General features: G+C 46.2%; 1 long non-coding RNA gene across 1 annotated transcript in view; it reads right to left on the reverse strand.

The window, feature by feature from the left end:
• LOC138491559 (uncharacterized) overlaps window positions 1–14,297 on the reverse strand; it is an 83,023-nt gene extending 68,726 nt beyond the window's left edge. Inside the window, exon 1 of the long non-coding RNA XR_011276034.1 lies at window positions 14,214–14,297. This is a non-coding gene — a long non-coding RNA (uncharacterized lncRNA). The remainder of the gene's footprint in view (window positions 1–14,213) is intronic.
• Between the last annotated feature and the right edge of the window lie 4,603 nt (window positions 14,298–18,900).

Here is an 18,900-nt window from a genome sequence, read left to right on the forward strand (position 1 = left end):
TCACGGGTCAGGATCGGACCTGGAGGAAAACGATGGCGGTAATCATTTACCGCCATTGTTTTTCACTTACCGCCAGGTCGTAATGAATATCTTTGGGTCACAATTGATTAGCAAAATAGGGCGGCAGGAACTGCATTCCTCCGGGTCCCGTCCCTGCTTACGGAACACCACTATATTAGCGGCTAACATTGTGCAAGGTACTCGACCTCGTTCGACCGCCTCCCCAAATACTGCCTCTAACCTGGGTGCCAGCCTATCCACCATAGCCTTGTAAAGGTCAATGGGGAGGCTGTCCAGGCCAGATGCCTTTCCAGTGGTGAGTGATCAGATCGCGCAGGATATTTCAGACGCTGCGATAGGAGTGTTGAGGTCATCCGATTGGGAGGCGGGGATCTTTGGCAAAGTGATAGAGGTAGGGAAATTACGTATCCGCCCAACCCCACTGGGCTCGGGAGCAAAATATGGTTCCTGATAGTATTCCGCAAAGCGGGTATTAATGCGGTCATCTCCTGTCAGAAGAGACCTGTGAATGTCTGCGTGGATTGGCGTTATTACAAGGCAAGCGGCATCCTACGCAGAGGTGTATCGCTGTCTAGAAAGTATGCCAGGATCCAGCTCGAGAATGACTTTTGGACCCTTGTGGATGATACTTGCTTGAATTCTGCCAGTAGCTTACATAAGCAAGAGTGTGTTTGCAGGTCTTGTGTGTGTTTCTGTTGCCTGTCGATGACAAGGATAGCCTTGTTCAGTCTTTCTTCCCATTCACCCCAAACCTTGAGTTTATATGACCAACGTGCGATGCACTGGTCACGTGTGAACGATTTAAAAGTGTCCCTGCAAGCATATGGGGTGTATTCCGAGGTTAGGTTGTTTTGCCAAAATACATCTACATCCTCCCCCAGGTGCGTGAGAAAATTGGGATACCCCAGCGCCCTCAGGTTGAGACGCCATATCGGGGTCTTTCATATTGTGTTCGGGATTGTAATGCGTAAGCGTACCAGGGCATGACCCGACAACAACCAATATTCTATTCAAGAGTAACTGTGGTGCTGGTGGGAGAAGAATGTGTAGTCTTGCTGATCCCTATGTATGCATCTCCAAACATCCCGCAAATGCAATTCTACCAAATGGGCATTGAGGCTGGCGCACATTCTTGGGCTTATGGGAGCACTGCTAGGTTTGTGCTGTTTATCCAGTACAGGATTGAGGGCAACATTGAGGTCCCCCCCCCCACTATTGACATGCACCCCATGTGCTGTACGCAGGTCGTGAATGTTTGAGTGAAAAATGACTGTGTATCTGCAGTAGGTACGTATATAATCAGCAATGTAATGGCGTGATGGTAAATCTGTCCTTGTATGAGGATGAATCTGCCCTCCCTATTGGCGATTTTTTATCTGAATGAGTATAGGAACCCGTTTATGAACTAATATGGAGACTTCCCTCTTCCCATGGCAGGGGAGAATATGCTGCTGCACCCACCCATCCGCATTCTAGTTTTGCTGACTCAGCCTCATTTAAATGGGTTTCTTGCTGGAATATGATATCCCCTTGCAGATCCCTTATAAGATTAAGCATCCGTCTTCTTTTAATAGGATGCAAAAATCTTGGACAAAGCAGCTTACCTGCAAGTTCAGAAATTCCTTGAAGAGAACCATCTTCTTGGGCTACGGCAATCAGGGTTCAGGCCTCGTCATGGCACCTTGACCTCTCTGCTGCGTTTGACTTGGTGGATCATAAGACCCTTTGCCATCATCTCTCCACTGCAGCAAACTTTTCAACCAATGCATGCAACTGGATAACTTCATACTTGCAGGACAGAGCAATGAGGGTCTTCTCCGAATCCTCCTGTGCCAACCCCAGCACCATCAAATGCGGGGTTCCACAGGGCTCTTGCATTGCTCCTACTCTCTACAGCCTCTTCATAAGGCCATTATTTAAAATCATGGACGCCCTGGGGATCTCATACGAACTATGCTCTAATACCCTCAACTTCATCTATGCCACAATCCAATCTTGGATGGCAAAAAACTGGCTCTGTCTCAACCGCGAGAAAACCAAGCTTCTTCTGGTAGGCAGGCTCCCCATCCACTCTGAGCAAACTAGACCAACAATACACCTCCTTCACAATTGATGACATCCCCATCACTGTCTCACAATCAATTAAAACGTTGGGTGTGTACTTGGAACCTAACCTATCCATAAACAGACAGATTAACGCCATTGCGTCCACCTCAGCATACCATTCCAAACTCATCAATACAGTAAGACCCTTTATGTCCCAACAAAATTGCCTCACCATTGTCAGGGCCATCATTGGATCCAGAATGGACTATTGTAACGCCCTCCTAGTAGGCACCTCAGGCAAAAATCTGGCCAAACTACAAATTGTGCAAAACAATGCGCTCAGGGCCGCCACTGGACTCTCGCGCAGGGATCACATCTCTGAGCTTAGAAGACAGGTCTACTGGCTACCAGTCAAAGAAAGGATCATCTTTAAAACCCTTGCCCTTACGCACAAGTGTCTTCACGGCCAGGCCCCCTCCTACCTGGTCCAAAGGATATCCAAACCCCCTGCCTGCAGGCCTACCAGAACTCCCTACTCCAACATGATTACTGTGCCCAGGACACGCAAAGCCCGAGCCGACGGCGCCAGTTTCCCAACACTGGCAGCCACCCACTGGAACGCCCTCCCCCCTCATATAAGGACAATTGACTCCCATGCCGCCTTCCGCAAAGCCATTGAAACTAGTCTCTTTGTATGAACTAGCCTAGTCCTAAATACCCATGCTGTACCTGTTACCCATCAACTGGTTGTTCCCCCTTCTCTGTATTCTGCAACCGCATGCCATGCAATGTACCATGCCCTAAGTCTGTGTGTAACCTTGTACCTTGCATTGTACCTTTCTCTAAGTTTATCTACCTGGGCGACTTCTCTGTAACCCTTAATCAAGCCTTCTTAAGCACTGTTATAGCGCCTCGATGTCTGTGGGCTGTAGTGCGCTTTATAAATACAAATAAATAAATGTCCCAATCCCTGGATGTTGAGTTATTAATGTAAGTGTAGCCATCTCATCTCATCCACAGGGTCCTCCCCTCACGTTCCTGGCAGTATCCCCAATGGCATATTTGTTATCTGGTCCTCAATCTGTGAGCATATACTTAGAATAAGCCCCAACTAGAACATCAACTAAAACATCAACTTCAACCAGACACCAAACACAATAACATTGGGATAGACCAATCTTCTCCTAATACATGGCTAATAAAGCCCATACGTGGGGTTGGCAGGGGCAGGCCATTGGGCTGCCGCCCTTTCCCGTGTATGCCATGGGGGGTAGAGATGATTTCGGCAACACAGAACATCGCAGAAAAACTGAGTGGGCAGAGGTAGGCTGCTGACGACAAGCTATGCGATCTTGTCTCTCCCTTTAAGTGTTGAAAGAAAAAGGTCTGAATTTATGCCCAGACACAGGGCCGGGGCGGGGCAGAGACCCATCTGTGTGTTTTCCACACTTGGCTCTGCTGGGCTGCACACCATGTTCCTGGAAAAGCAAGTGGAGGGCCTTCATCTCTACTAGGGTGGCCCAAGCGGCGTGGCCAGTTGCAGATTGCTCCTCCCACCCTAGGTTGGTCACTTAACTGCCCCTCCGCAGCCTTGATCAGGGCCTCGGAGCCCTTTGCCTGATTTTTACCATCTGCCCCTCATCCCGGTTCGGCACCTGGGTGGGAGACGACGAGTGCCCCGCCGGTGTGCCCTCCACCCCTGCATGGCCAAAATCAGTGGCCACTTGTCCATGCTACCGTAGGGAATTTGAGGTAGTGTTTATGCTCCGTGCCTTTGATCGCTTCAAGTATGGGGTTAAGGCTCTTAGGGTGTCTGGACACCTCCAAAGAATAGTAATTGAAGATCCTGATGTCTATGTTGTCGACCTTCACCGTTGCCACCGCTCTGTACACCCTCAGTATGGCTACTTTATGTTGAAAATTTAGCAGTCTCTTGGTAATGATGCAGGGGCGTTCCCAAGCTGCCAGCTTGGGTATGGGAGCACCATGCACTCTCTCAATCACATAATTGTGGGGATTCTCTAGGTGAAGCTTATTGTGCAAGAAGTTGTATATGTAGGCCTCTAGGTCAGCGCCCTGTGCATTTTTGAGAAGGCCCACCAGGCAGAGGTTATTCCCCCGGGACCTATTTTCTTGATCTTCGAGTTTGGCACGAGGCATTGCACCTCCTTGATGACCCCATCCCTGTCGGTCGCCACTGTGCCGTGATTGTCTTTTAGAGTGCTGATGTGATGCTCATTATCTGTGGTCCTCTCTGCCTGCACATTAAGGCGAGTTTGGATATCTTAAATGTCGCATTTGATGTCTTGGATGGTGGTGCTTGTTTCCTGGGTCCATTGTCTGATAACTTTCATCCCGGTCAAGATGGCCTGAAGTTGTTTTTGTATCTCCATCTGGGGTCGTTGTCTGGTAGATCGGCGCCATGGGTGCCAATAGATAATGCGTCTGTGGCGTAGTCTGAATCCGGGTCCGGTTCCGACTGTGGCATGCCACTAGTGCCCAGTCCTCAGGATGATGGAGATCAAGTATCTTAGTGTGTAACAGACGTAGTCCCATGCTTCAGCGTCCCCCTCTCAGTGTGCCAATCCAATCCAAAGTCTTAGGGTGTCGTAGCCGCTCTGGCGGCATACAATAATTGGTAGGGGCGAGTTAGCAGGCCCCACAGCACGCCCAGCATAAAAGGGAAGCATGTCCACTGTGGCACTCAGAATGCACTCCTATGCGCTTCTGAGTAGGGTCTCCAGTGGCGCCGACATATGTTCAGTCCGTTGAGGGCATAAAGCGATGCCTCTATCTCTGTACAGCAGCCATATGCCACGCCACCCTAAAACATGGCGTCCATGGCATGCAGAATCGGGTTCGGTAAAGGGCCTTGTTGCGTGGCCAGCGTCTTGCCAGCAGATCGTATTAGCCATTTATATCACCATCTACGGGCCTCCCACGTCATGCAACAGGGTTTCAGAACCACCTTCAGGCCCTATTTATTTGTCTGCATGTTTAATATTGAAAGCTTTATCTTCATGGGGCTGTGTGTGTCCCTCTTAAAAGTTCTAGTGCCAGATGTTTTTCAATGGCAGGCCCTACGCCATGGAATCAGCTGCCCTTGGGAATTTGCTCGGCCGATTCCTTACGTGTGCAGGAAAAAATGGTAAACTTCATTTTTTTAATAAACGGGACCTACTCCAGTTTATGTAATTTCACCAATTTTGTTCCACCTGGTTCTGTGGAGATGTGCGCATTAAAAGTACTATAAATCAAATCAATCTGCAAGAATATTACAGGAATCCCCGAGCGAACAAGCTGTTTGGTGCCCAAGCTTGAGGTGTAAGGCTACCGTTCCTGCCTCAAGGGTTATAGAGAAACTCCTCCTATTACCACTGATATTAAGAACATCAAGGACCTGCCCCCGAGAGCAGACCCGAGGAACCAAATACCAGTTCGTAGTAACAGGAAGAATGGGGTGAGTGCTGCTTATCCTGCAATATTACAGTTCCGATTCCAGATGGCGAGCGATTAGGCAGAGGATGTGGGGAGACGGAGTCAAGCATGCCCTACCCTGCCTCTTGCTAAATTCAACAATATAAACAAATGGGAGGTGCACCAAGGTGATAGTAAGTCACTTTCTACAAGATTTTGTATGTTTAAAACATCAAACTTTTTTAAATGTATAAGTTTATAAAGTTTCAGGTGCAATCAGAGGGTGTCCCCTGACCTATTGGGTCTCCAACATAGACTAAACAAAACACAATTCAGTCGTGGCCACTTCGTGAACTGGTATGCACTCCTTTGGGTCAAACAACCCCAATCAAACTTAATTAATAATACTGATCTATATATTTATTTTTATTTCCGCATTTGTTGTACGCCCAAACTCTGGGGTATCACAGCATAGTTACAGACATCTTAGTTATAATTCAACAGCGTTCAAAGTACATACATTTAATAATGCAAAATACAGTACAATACAAATTGGTGGCATGGTGACACATTAGTTGTAATTTCATAGGTCATATTTACATATTAGCATATTCTGGTAATGGTCTAAATGGCATCTGTCTAGAGCAGAGGGTAGTTGACTATTATTGACTATGTAATAGTTGGCTAATATTGGTTAAATAGCCAAGTTTTTAGTCGTTTTTTTAAACAGTGGAAGGATTCTTCATTTTTAATGTTTAAAGGTAGGGAGTTCCAATGTTTAGGGGCCATGACTAGGAAGCTGCTTCCTCCTGCTCTGGAGCATTTGTAACGTTGGACTACAAGGAGTGAGTTTTTGTTGGATCTGAGCATTCTGTTGGATTCTTTTTTACTTAAGGAGTTGTTGATGTAAGTGGTTGCTTTCTTGGCGAGACATTTGTGTGTCATGCACAATGATTTGAAGATAATTCTGGCCCTGATGGGTAACGCATGGATCTCCCTTCTGATGTTAGAGATGTGGTCTGACTTTTTTAGTCCTAGAGCTACTTGTAGGGCTTTATTTTCCATTAGTTGTCGTTTGGCTAGGTTAGCATTAGTCCAACTTGGATAGTATCAGTGCCCTGCCTAGAGTAATGCAGTTTGTGGGCATGAGGAACTGGTGACTTAGTGCAGTAAGTTTGGATGTGTAGGACTTCCTTCAAATATTTGAGAATCACCACCCACCACAACCCCCGAAACAGAACACACCCTGAACACTGCGAAAGCTAGAGAGAGTTTAGAAAGATCAATGGACTTCTGGAGCAAGCTGCCATTGTCCATGGCGTGAAGAGCTGGCCTCCTCAAAATGGTGGCACTGCCCCGACTGCTACATTGCTTCAGCAACATCCCATTGAACGTTCCCCCACGGTTCTTTAGAGATCTGGAGAAGCTCTGCAGACGATTCCTGTGGCAAGGGGGAAGGCACAGAGTGGCACTGCAAGTATTACAGAGACCCTACGAAAAGGGAGGCCTAAAAATCAGCAATTTTGAACTATACTATCTGGCAGGGCAACTGCGGCACGTAGTGAAATGGATGGCGGACGAGATCACAACGGACATCCGACTTCTACAACCAGCCATCCCAAAAATGCTCCTCAGAGACCTACTATGGGTTCCGGCAAGCGCAACACAAAACTACCCATACGTAGCTAAACTAGGGATCCAGATTTGGAAACGGGTCTGCAGGACCATAAAGATAGTAGACCAAATCTCCCCCAGATTCCTATTGCAGCGGCCATGGCGGACAGACCTTGGAGACAAGTGGAAATAAGAAATAGATGGGAGCCCTGTGGAGTAGCTACACTGGGAGATTTGTTTAGCAGCCAAGAGATCCTGACATTTGCAGAACTGCATGAAACTACGGGACTACCCCTGGGACAGTTCCTGCTACACAGAGCAGTCATGGCAAGACTCACACAAAGATGGCCGACATCAAGAACCAGGAAACAGAGCACGAAACCATAGAAAGCATTCTAAATGTTGCTGAAGGGGGCCATGAAATCTCGAGACTCTATGAAACACTATTAGACAGAGCAACCAACAAGGAACTCAGATGCAAGGCAAGATGGGAAATTGAACTTGACATGGAATCTGAAGACTCGGCATGGGAAACCATAACTTACTACCACAAAAAGGAACGCCAGACTACAGTTAATACAATTCTACATCACCAACAGAGCATACCTCACACCGGAAGTGCTTTCCAAGTTTAAGGGGGCAGAAATTAACGAATGCCCTAAATGCAAAGAACTAAGCGCAGGAATGACTCACATGTTTTGGTGGTGCAGGGCAGTACAATCCTTCTGGTCACAGATATCCACAAAAGTGGCAGAAGAAGACATTGAATTGGATATACAAACCCCAGGGGCATGTATCTTGGGTATGTACAAGAAAAACTGCAAGAACAAACCGCTAAATAGGTTAAAAGACCTGATGTACATATCAGCAAAAAGACGCATCGCCATGGGGTGGAAAAACCCCAGGAGCCCCAGTGCCGCACTGTGGTGCGGAGACCTTCGTAGGTGGGTGGCGGCAGAAACTGGAGCATGGGAAACTGCACTACGGGAGCAAATGCTAGACAATAGTGAAGACCTACAGCAATGGGTGGCGCTCACAGTACCATTATTCAACCCAGGTAACGAAGATGCTACCACGGAAGAAGCAAGAAGCCAGCATTCGGAGCATGGTGACGGTAGACTCGAGGGTCAGACTGTGGTCTTGGGTGGGGAGGGAGGGGGGAAGGGAGGGATACATGAGGCAGATCAATGAGTGACGCATTCACGCGTATAATGTTTTGTGTTGGTTATGTTTAAGAAAATTAAAAATTAAAAAAATGTAAAAAAAAAGTAAAAAAAAATAAAGTTTGGATGTGTAGGAGGCAGATGAGGATAATGCGTTTACATGTTTCGTCATAGTTAAATTGGTGTCTAGGTACACCCCTAGGGTTTTTACCCGTTTTAATGCTGGAATAGGGGTACCATCAATGTTGATTGATGAGTATTCAGGGTGGAGGGCGTTCATTTTCGTTGGGGAGCCCACAATCAGAATCTCAGTTTTCTCATCGTTGAGGCATAAGCTGTTCAGAGCCATCCAGTTTTGTATAATTGCGTAGATTTTGTTAATGATCAAGGTATCCTGTTCATAATTCCCTGTGATCGGTATGAGGATCTGGGTGTCATCTGCGAAGTTTGTGTGGATGACACCCATGGCATCCAGTGCTGCAAAAAGAAGCTTAGTGTACGCATTGTAAAGGGTAGGCAAGAGGTAAGACCCTTGGGGTACCCCTATATGATATGATATGATATTTTATTTCTAATGCGCTCGTACACAAGTGTTTCAGAGCGTGACAAGGCAAGAGAGGGGAAACGGGAGAACAAAAACAACAAACTTACTAGGCCCAGTGACATTGAAAAATCGCAAGTACATGGGAGAGGGGGAGTGGGAAAGTGCATGAGAGGGGGGAGAAATGTAAGGTGCGGAGCAAAGGAGAAAACAGATAAATAGTAATAAATAAATAAATAATGAAGGCAACAAACAGTGGTAGTGCAGCCCGAAAATGGCAAGTGCTGGGTTTAAGGCAACAGATAGGGTAGGTCTGATAAGTACAGCAAGAAAAGGGGGGTCTGTATGGGTACAGGTACAGATCCCTGTGCAAGGGGTGGCCTGGGGGCAGTGCTGGAGGGTGGCAGGGTGAGCAGGTACCTGGGCCCGGAGGATAGAGGGTGGCCAGGTGCACAGTGCTAAGAGAGCAACAGATCAGCAGGGAAGAGGGAGGGCGAAGGCAGAAGCAAAGAGGAAGGTCTTGAGGTGCTTCCAGAACCAGAGATGGTTCTCCCCAAGTTTTAGAGTGGCGGGGAGGCTGTTCCAGAGGGAGGCCCCATCCGAAGACAGAGATCTACCCCCGGCTCGCTTATTTGAAAAACGACTGACCATGAGGGAGTTAGAGGTAGAGGAGCAAAGAGCTTGAGAGGGGAGGTATTGGCGAAGGGATATCTGAAGGTATTTTGGACCCAGGCACCAGAAAGTCTTGTGGACAATGCAGAGGGTTTTGAATTTAATCCGTGCATCCACTGAGAGCCAATGGAGAGATTACAGAGCTGGAGAGATACGATCCCAGGGCTTGAGGCCAAGGACAAGTCTTGCAGTCCTGTTCTGGATTAGTTGCATAGGGCGGAGAGTAGAGGCAGGTACATTTAGAAAGAGGCTGTTACAATAGTCCAACATAGAAAGAGCCAGAGCTTGGGAGACAGTGAGCTTCTGGGGGAAGGAGAGGAAGGGCAGAGTGCCTCTGAGGAGATGCAGTAGGAAGTTTGACTTTTTAGAGACATCAGAGATGTGGGCAGAGAAGGAAAGAGTGGAGTCAAAGATGACCCTGAGGTTCTTAGCCTCACAGGTGGGGGTAGGAAGAGAGCCAAGGGAGGCTGGTCAGAGGGTGAGAGGAAAGGATGGAGAAGGGGACTGGAATGGGATCTGCAGCCTCTTTACCAATGGATAATCTAAACATGCACTCTGCTAGAAAGGATTTAACCCAGAGGGTGGCGTCGGTGGAAAATCTAAAGTAATTTGCTAATGTGGCACAGAGTTTGTCATGGTCCACTAGATCGAATGCTGCAGAGAGATCTAACAACAGTAGTATACAGAGTTTGCCTGCATCCCTAATGGAATCCATCTGTATTTTCACATCAAGGCGGTTGGGCCTAAATCCCGATTGTCTAGATCCCAGGAGGTGGTTTTGTTCAAGATGTGCCTGAATTTGAGTGTAGGCTAGTTTGTCTATAATTGTAAGCAGAAAAGGGACAGTGGTTATTGGTCGGTAGTTTGTAGGGACTGTTGCATCTAGTGTTGTTTTTATTTTAGAAGTGGGGTCACCCGAGCTTCTTTTATGCTGGCTGGGACAGTATTTGTATTAAAAGAGGCATTGGCGAAGTTTGTGATGATAGGAGCGAGTGTGCAAACACATAGTTTAACTAGGTGGGCTGGGAAATTATCACCTTTGCAATTGGAGGCTTTTAACTTAGTTATGATATTTGTCTCTAGTTTTTGGGTCACTGGAGTAAAGTGGAACAGCGCGTTGGCATTGTCCTTGGTTATGTTGAGAGTGGAGTCAGGCTTATTTTTGTCTGCTAGGATTTTTCTTTTTGTGATGATTTTTTTTTTTAATAATACAATTTTGGAGGCTAGCACATTTTGGATGTTGGTTCACCATTCTTTGCTAGAGTTAGCCAGCGTAGTAACTGGGGTCGGATTCTCCAGTTCTCTGAGGATGGTGAAGAGCTCCTTAGAGTTGGAGGTGGAGTTGTTAATACGAGTATTATATGCATTGGCATTATGAGTTATGATTGCTGCTTTGTATATTTTGTTGGCCACTATGAAGGCATTGGCTGAGTCTATAGTAAGAGGTTGTTTGTAGATATGTTCAAGGGGTCTTTTTGTGCGCTTGAGCGTGATTAATTCATCATTGAACCAGAAGCTTGATTTTTGTCAAGCTGTTGTGTTTTAGTTGTAATGGGTGCAGCTGCATCAATGATTAATGAGAGACACTTGTGATAAATGTCTGCAAGGTGGCATTGGTTGTCACTTATGACAGTGTTGGACGACAACGCTTCACTAAGGATGGGTGATAGGTTGTCTGCTGTAAGCTTCCGGATGTTTTCTTGTTTCGTAAGTGTCCTTTGTTTTAGTCTTGGGAGGGCATTTCTCGTTACTGACCAGCGTGAAGTTGACACTGTGGTGATCAGTCCAATCAAGATGAGTAATCGAATCGACAGATACTTGGGCATTAAGCGTGAGTATCCAATTGAGTGTTCTGCCCTTATTGTGGGTGGGATCATTCACTAGTTATGTGAAATTCATGTCTTTAAGAGCAACATGGAAAGCATCTGCTTTATGATCTGCTTGTCATTGAAGCCTAAATTGATGTCACCAAGGATGATGCATCTAGTGTTAGGTTTGATGTGGGGAGCTAGTAGGAGGGGGATATATAGGTTCGGGTGGGTGCTGATGTTGGGTGATCTGTATATGACCAAGATATTGGTTGTTGTTTTAGGGTTAGATGTGAATTTGGCTGGGAGAAGTTCATAACCTTCTATTTCTTCAAGGGGGCAGGACCTGATTTGCTCGTTGGTTTTAGCTATTATGGCCATGCCACCTCCCTGTGCATTAGTTCTATTAGTCCTGAGAATTTGAAACCTGGTGGGATGGCAAGAGCTAATAGGGGGCCAGATGTTTGGTGCAACCAAGTTTCTGTTACAACTAAGAGGTCCAGTTGTTGATCAATGATAAGGTCATAGATCTCAATAGCATGGGCTCAGAGAGAGCGGGCATTGATGAGAGTGCCTTTGAAGTTAAGTGGAGGTTCTGCGGGTGGCACTGGGGCAGTAATCGGTGCCTGCGGATCTAAGGTGCTAAGGGGTTGTTTGACTGTGGCTTTGGCTGGTGTTTTGTGTTGTTGGATGATTGGGAGAAGGGGGACGGGGGGTTTATACCGCTTGTGCATGGTCGGGGACGGGTTATGATTGCGCTGGAGCTGTTTGGTCCGTGATCTTAGGTGACTTAATCTCGTATTCCCCTGAATAAGAATGGTGGCAATGGAGTCCAAATTAGTAGGTCTCTGTTCTGAGGCTATCACAGGGGTGATAGTGATGGGCTCTAGAATATTACTGATCCTAGTAGTACTTGGAGTATTAAAGTGGTCCTGGATGGGCTCGTAGGGTCGGGTAGATGGTAGGAACGGGGTGGGACAAGGGATAAGATGGTGGCGGTAACAACCAATTCTGGATAGGCCGTTTCCCTGGGTGATAAAGGCGCTTCCTGAACAGGGTAGGCAGTCTTTTATGATGCAGAATGGATACATAGTGGCGAATAGAAAGCTTAGCATGGTTATAGTAGGTGGCAGTGAGCAGAAGCTCACAAATTACAGGGGCACCTAGTTGGTGGATACAGTATACCTGAATAAAGAGATCAGCCTGGCAGTATACATTCCATATTGAAGGGTATAATGGTGTATGATATGGCACAAAACACCTTAATAATAGGGTTGCTCTAACACAATGTGATCCGTATTAGCAGATAGGATAGTGCGTTCACAGCTCATTTCACATTCATTCCAGGATACATTGCACATACTTAAGGAGAACGGACTAACAATGTGCGGCAGGAAGTGAGGGTTGGCACTGCACAAATCACCTTAACATTACGGTTAGTCTGACACAGTTCATTCCATAATACAGATGCAGACGCAGACAGACGGTAGGCCTTAGGCGTGAGGCCTTTGTGGCTCGGGGCCGGCTAACGCCTTCAGGTGATTCTGGAACTGGCAAGAGGCCTACAGTGGCCTATCAGCATGCTAATGAAGATGGGCAGGACAATGGATCCATTGCTAGGCAACGGATAAGCAACACTTTGTTTTATATAAATATAAAACAAAGTCATGTTTGTTTATGGGTTTGTATGTGGGGTTGATCTTGGGGACATAACTCCTCATGAACGGTGAGGTCTGGCATCATGAATTTTGAATGGAATATTCTTTATTTCATTGCTGAATTAATGCAACTATTTCAAGCTCGAGCGGCCATCCCATTTCTGAGATAATGTTTGTTTTGTTTTTCTGCACTACGTTTTGTGTTGTTCCGCCACAATCTACAGGTCATTTGTAGAAAGTGCTAATTATCGTGCTGTCTGTTTTTTTTTTGTTTTCTTATTTTATTAGAAGAGAGTGAGTGTGTCTTTCTTTTCATTGATTTGTTTTGCAATAAACTTAATACAAGTTTATTTCACTAATTAATTGAACACCAAATGTTTATTTACCTCTGATTTAAATTCTCACATGAATATCATATTGGTATGCTTACTCTGTTTATTTGCAGTGCGTTTAGCAGTGACAATTGGCCACCACCGCTAACAACACTGCAAATAATCAGAGTAAGCATACCAATATGATATTCATGTGAGAATTTAAATCGGAGACGAATAAAAATGTGATGTTCAATTAATTAGTGAAATGAACATGCATCGCATTTTTCTTTTATGGCAAACACCAATATTTCGTCATTTTTTTCAGTGGTATATGAAAAGAAATCTGAGAATGCACATCCTGGGCGAAGCCGGGGACTTAAGCTAGTTTGTTTATAAAAAAAAATATATGAATGTGATGCGCAAACAGATATTTTATACATTCAACAGAAAAAAAGGACTCACAAGTTGCAGTCAATACAATCCTGATTTTACTCATAAACAAAATGAAATTAAATGCACGAAGTGTAAATCACAATTCATTTATAAGATTATACACAAAGTCAAATGAAAACATCAGAAACTTAATCATGAAACTTCATCGAACAGTATTAACATGTAATGTCCATTTTGATGAATCTCAATGATAAACAATTCCAACATGATGACGCGTTTTGGAAACAAATATTCCTTTCTCAAGGCTGTTAATCTGTTACTTCCTTAAAATCATTAGCATCTGCAAGTTAAAGATATAGTTGTATAAGTATCCAAACTAACAAAGTAAACTGGACTCACATATTCATAACACTTCTACTTTATAAAACTGACACCCACATTTCAAATGGTAGATCCTATCACTACGGTGAAAAACCTACAGAAATGTAAAGCACACTAATCAAACTCCCTGGGTTCCATAAATAAATCACATCAGTAATTGCCAACCGCCAAGCAGTTCAACTCACCCACACATGAGTGTCCAAGCGGGTACAGCCTGTTGTCACAACAAAAACTCCTCTTCCTCAGACTCCTGAGACTCCCAGTGATCTGCAAAAAGAGCAGTCAGTGAGAACTCCCGCTGCCTAAAACCCACATATTTTACTGTAACAGCCCGTATGTTCCTACCTGGCATACACATTACACTCGGACGGCAGAGCATCAGACCAGTGAACCGGTCTGGTGCCCTGCGTACACCTTAATGGCAGAGGTGGATGCTAGAAAGCATTTCCTGGTCGGGGGAGACTAGGACGCTGAAAGCCGCCACCTTGGAGTGGCTACACTCTGTTCTCTTGAAGAGCATACAGCTCATATTATAAATTCAACTGTAAGCATTAGGGACCAATAAGTCTAGTTAATAGGATCCAAAAAAAAGACTGGGAACTGCAGTAAAAAGTAATGAAAAGGCATTCACTGACATGATGATCAGCTAATGAAACCACATGTTACACATTTGCTGCACCCTGTTCTCTTAGAGCGCTACTGTGAGTATTGCAAATTCAACTATATACATTAGAGACAAATAAGCATTTAAATTTGTTTTCTTTTAAAACAATTTCATTATTTTTAACCACAAAATAACATACCGACTTCCAAATACAATTGCATACCGACATGTTGCTGAATCATTTCTGTGTATCCCTCCCCCTCTTACTTCCCCCGCCCGCACCCCAGCCTAATACACCCATCTTATCCTTCCATTGCATCGACTTCCTCATATATACATTATCTCACTCTGTCTATCATGCCAGGACTTCATTGACTCTTTGAGCTTCAGCATACCTAGAGGCCATCAGTTCCTGCACTATCTGCTTCCATGAACTCAAGTCCACATTCTGCTCCCCTTGGCGCCTACGGGTTGCCTCCTGCCACACTGTGGTTTCCGCCAATGTCAATTTCTGGAGATCGCTCCACCACTGATGTATGTGTGGACCCTGCATGATTTCCAGCCCATTGCTATCCAGCACTTTGCTCGGATGTATCCTTCAACTTGCCCAAGTGCCTGGCCCGTTGCAGGCATGCAAAGATGCCTAGCATGCAGGCATTGGGGGACCCTATGTCCAATGTTATGCCCGCCTTGGCTAACGCTCAGGCTATCTCATCCCAATACTGCCGGATTTTTCCACATGCCCAGAACATGTCTATCAGGACGGCATTAATAAATCCACATTTTGGGCAAGACTGTTCCGTGGCATTTCTTAACTTGGCTATTCTCACCGGGGTTAAATATGCCCTATGGTTTATGTACAATTGTATTAGCTGGAATCTCACGTTCCTGGACACTTTTTTTGTGATAAGCCATTATTCTGCTCCAGACTGCATCTGTCAATGACTCCTGCAGGTCCACCGCCCAACTGAGCATGTCATTTCCGTGCATGTCCCACTCTTGAGACATTAATAATCATATATTCTAGACACTGCATGCCCCCATTCTGAAATATCATAAAATGTTTCTATCCCCTCATCTACTTGCAATATCCGATCTGCTCCCGGCCATTTATGCTTCAGCATAGTTATGAGCGAGGCGTATATTACATGCTGTCCATCATGTATGCCTGTCTCGGACGTGAGCATTCCAAAGTCGAGCAGTTTGCGTTCTCGTAATAAATCTCCCACCGTTACCACTCCCATGAGCACCCAATAATTCCTGACGTTTAATCTGAGTTGTGATGCTTCCTCCCTTAATGTAAAATGTTAAATGTTAAAGGTATTTGTGCCGCGCACTGTCACCAACGGAATTGGTCCCCAGGCGCTCTGGCGGATCTGAAAACGATAAGGTGTGATGGGTTAGTAAGGTGAAAAGGGAGTAGGATAGTGAGAGGAGTGGTGTTCTGTTGGCAGCTTCAACTCAGTATACACCGGGTGCTGAGCTTTGGTGCGGGTATTGGATCGGTGTCGGTCCGCGTGTGCTGTTGCTCCGGCATATGTGTTGTTGCAGTGTTGTGAAATGCGTGCGGCTTGTTGTGCGAGAGATGGTTGTGTGAGTTTTTTGAGTGAGATAAGTATGCAGAGTTTGAGCTTATGTTGGTTAGTGGGTTACCTTTAGCATGCTAATTAACATTCACAGTTTTGTCTAAGTGGGGCACTAGTTGACCTTTACAATCCTATCTAGATGCGGTGAAGGTTAATGTTTAGAATTCTATCTGGGTGTGGGCCTGCTAACATTCACAATCTTATCCAGATGCGGCACAGGCTAGTGTTCACAGTTCTAAGTGTAGAACATGCTAACATTCAAGTTTCATCTAGGCGCGGGCATGCTATCCTTCAATCAAAATCCTGTCTGGATGCTGCGCATGCTAATGTTCACAATTCTATCTGAGTGTGGCCATGCTAATATTCTCAATTCTATCTGAGTGTGGACATGCTAATATTCACAAGTCTATCTAAGTGTGGACATGCTTAAATCCACAACTCTAAGTGCGGGCATGCTAACATTCAAAGTCCTATTTAGATGCGATGCAGGCTAATATTCACAATTCTATCTGAGCGTGGACATGCTAATATTCACAATTCTATCTGAGTGTACGCATGCTAATATTCACAATTCTATCAAATTCTTGCATGCTAATATTCACAATTCTATCAAAGTGTGGCATGCTAATATCCACAATTCTATCCAAGTGTGGACATGCTAATATTCACAACTCTACCTAAGTGTGGGCATGCTAACATTCAAAGTCCCATCTAGATGCGATGCAGGCTAATATTCACAATTCCATCTGAGTGTGGACATGCTAATATTCACAATTCTATCTGAGTGTGGACATGCTAATATTCACAATTCTATCCAGGTGTGGACATGCTAATATTCACAATTCTATCCAAGTGTGGACATGCTAATATTCACAACTCTATCTAAGTGCGGGCATGCTAACATTCAAAGTCACATCTAGATGCGACGCAGGCTAATATTCACAATTCTATCCAGGTGTGGACATGCTAATATTCACAATTCCACCCAAGTGTGGACATGCTAATATTCACAACTCTATCTAAGTACGGGCATGCTAACATTCAAAGTCACATCTAGATGCGACGCAGGCTAATATTCACAATTCTATCTGCATGTGGACACGCTAATATTCACAATTCTATCCAGGTGTGGACATGCTAATATTCACAATTCCACCCAAGTGTGGACATGCTAATATTCACAACTCTATCTAAGTGCGGGCTTGCTAACATTCAAATTCTCATCTAGATGTGACGTAGGCTAATATTCACAATTCTATTTGCATGTGGACATGCTAATATTGTGGCAGTCTATGTTGTTGGGAGGCAGGGGCATCGCTACGGGGGGGCTAGAGGGGCTATAGCCCCGGATCCTTTGCTTGTAGCCCCGGATGAAGATCAGTGGGCTACAAACAAAGGCTAGCCCCAGGTCGAACATCCGCCCATTTTTCCTGCCGCCTGGCAGTGCTGGAAAGGTGGCACTGTGCACAGTAGACGGCGATGCAGCATGCAGGCAGCAGGCCCAGGAGGCAGCGCAGCAACGTTCGTTCGTGATTTGAATTTAAAAAAGATACGATTCGAACATAACTCTGGCTGCCTGCCTGCCTCCTGGCCCTGGCTTGCTGCCTCAGTGCCTCATGATGACCGCCTGCGCAGGCAGCAGGGTGCCGAGCCACCGCCCAGGCACGTGCCCTGTGCCTTTCCCTGCATGCGCAGATCAAGCCAGCAGGTCACGGACATGCCCAACCCCATGCCGGCAGACTCTAAACGCGAGCTGCCAGGAGCAAGGAGTCCGGTGACGCCAATCGCTCGCCACCTGCACCATCTACTGTGTGGTGACGTGACCCCTGGCCCCGGCCCCAGCTTAGCTGTGTCACCGTGCTCCCCCAACCCTGTGAAGCTGCGGACAGTGCCGGCCCGCCGACTCCAGGACCAAGCCCATTTGGTGGCAGCATATGACCGGCGTGGCGTCGTCACGTCAGCTAACTGCTATAACTTAGGTAGGTGTTTGTGTGTTTGTCGTGTGTGTCGGTATTCACACAGTGTGAAATTTGAATACCAACACTATCAGCATAGCACAATATGAATGAGGGACCGCCGGTCCGGTCCACTGCATGTTGCTGATGCCTCATGTCCCCCACCCCCAGCACGCTGACCGGACACATGGCCCGGGCCCTGGGCTGGGGGACGGGACGGGAGGGAGACAGACAGGAACGTTTCAGCCTCCATCTCGGGAACTGGGAATGAATGCGCAAGGCGGAATTGGGCGGGAGCAAGACTGAGTGCAGAACTCCGTTCTGCTTCTGTTCTCAAGGCCCAAGTTGAGGAAGTTCTGCCCCAGGCTGCATGAGTTTCCCCAATTCAGCTTTGCACATGTTCCCAGACTCATCTGAGCCATACTTTACTCAAAAGCCCAAAGTAATGCAACAAACTGTCCCCGCCGCTCAGAGAGGGTGTGGGGGGGTGCCGGGGCGGATGAGTCAATTGTGTCGATTTCCAGCCCTGAATGTGATTCCGTCCCCATTTGCCTCCCATTGCACCATCCAGACCAGTCCCCATCACTGCCGGATCGAGTACACGGCTCCCCCACCCCCCATCACTGCCGGATCGAGTACACGGTGCCCTCCCCCCACCTCTCCCACATCACTGCCAGATCGAGGACACAGCGCCACACCAGGCCCCCCTCCTACCCACCCAGGGCCT

Source organism: Ambystoma mexicanum, chromosome 10 (assembly GCF_040938575.1).
Source record: "Ambystoma mexicanum isolate Mex_15411 chromosome 10, UKY_AmexF1_1, whole genome shotgun sequence".
Taxonomy (NCBI): domain Eukaryota; kingdom Metazoa; phylum Chordata; class Amphibia; order Caudata; family Ambystomatidae; genus Ambystoma; species Ambystoma mexicanum.